This window comes from Dermacentor andersoni, chromosome 2 (genome assembly GCF_023375885.2).
Source record: "Dermacentor andersoni chromosome 2, qqDerAnde1_hic_scaffold, whole genome shotgun sequence".
In the NCBI taxonomy this organism is placed as follows: domain Eukaryota; kingdom Metazoa; phylum Arthropoda; class Arachnida; order Ixodida; family Ixodidae; genus Dermacentor; species Dermacentor andersoni.
Window position 1 is genome coordinate 209560944 of NC_092815.1, and position 1564 is coordinate 209562507.

The 1564-nt window shown below is 48.8% G+C and overlaps 1 non-coding gene across 1 annotated transcript; it reads right to left on the bottom strand.

Annotated features, from left to right (window-relative positions):
- Nucleotides 1-219: 219 nt before the first annotated feature.
- LOC126541026 (U4 spliceosomal RNA) lies at nucleotides 220-361 on the bottom strand. The gene has a single exon (XR_007601609.1). It is a non-coding gene; the product is annotated as a U4 spliceosomal RNA (small nuclear RNA).
- Between the last annotated feature and the right edge of the window lie 1203 nt (nucleotides 362-1564).

Consider the following 1564-nt stretch of genomic DNA (forward strand, 5'->3'; position numbering starts at 1 on the left):
TTATTTCGTCACACGTTTGTGATACAATGCCTATTTTGGCACATACCAAGATGTAGGGCGCCGATTTCATGACCTTACCAAGTTAAGGAAACGACGATCAGAGCAGCAACACGTACGCGGCTAGCCGCCTCCAGCGCATTTCCCAACTACTATTGTTAAGGTTTCCCAAGTCAACCAACAGTTATCCACGAATATTCTGATTTTTCATTCAATAATGAAGCCCCGTAGGGCCTGCCAAAAATTGCCATGGCTGACGGTATTTCACGTCGTCCCGGCGGGGTATTGGGAAAAGTTTTCAACTAGCAATAGTCGCCCCTCAGCTATCACGTCATTGGGTACGACACCGCCTCTGCGCAAAGCTGCCTCGTCCACTGTTTCGATATGATCCTATTGCAAGAGGCTCCATTACCTTTGCAGTTACTGTGCATGTAAAGATTGCGTTTTTCTCAGTAATTGTTTAGGCAATTTAAGGAATTTTATATTTTTGCAGTAAGGCTCACAAATTAAACCATTTCTTTTATCTGATATAAACAATTCCTTTTATATATTTGTCGAAACTTGTTATAGTGCTTATGAAAGCATCTGGCAGTTTTGTAGAAAAATATTTTCAACATGTCTTCATAGGTGGCGCCAGGTGGCTCCTAACGCCGCCGGTTGCTACCTAATGTCCTACCTAGGTAGAACATTAGGCAGCAGCTTAGGACGTAGCAGGAGCTTGGTGGCGCAGCCCACCAAAGGGGACGCTCCAAAGGGGATGTTCCAAAGGGGACGCTGATAACATCCATCCATCCAACCATCCATGCTGCTAATCGCTGGAGAAGTCGGCGTGCGGTAACGTTCAACGACTACAGTACATTTAGTTCAATCTTCAGGACTTGCCCTGGTTCCCTCACATGTTGAATCATCATTAGCGTCTGCTTAGCCACATTCGCCGGCCAAGAACCCGGATGAGGTTACGTTGAGTGCCTCGGACCAATGAACGAGGGCCACGTTTTCGATCGTCATGTGCGTGCTTGCGATGTTGTTCAAACACACAAATTAGCGCGTGAATCGTCCACAGCATCCCGAAGGCCCCAGCGAGGCCGTCCGTAACTGTGTAATGTCAATTCACTGTGCCTTCACCGTTTGCAGTCGATTACCTTTCGAAGCCGCATGCGCCTGAGTTCGGGAGGTGGAGCGTTTGGGTCGACCGTCGTCTTTGAACAACCTGCCTTCTCTGCTTCATTTCACAATAAAACGCCATAGTCCTGTCAGGAACGAAGCCGCAAATTCTCAATCGTGCTGCCACAAAGTTTGTGATGTGTTTGGAGACACTTGCCGAGCGAACGTTACAGCTAGCAATTATCGCTTGAAGAAACCCGTCTCTATGACATGTCGTGTGAAAGGCTGTGTTCATCCAAACGACGTCTTTGAAACGGCGCAGTTGACTTGGCGCCATGGACTTCCTAGCCGAGAACAACGCGTGCTGCCAGACGCTCCTGCACATCGCCTGCAGGGGCAACGCCATCGTGGCCGGGCTGCTCCGGCTCTCGGACGTACTCCCACCCATTTCCAAGCTTTACAA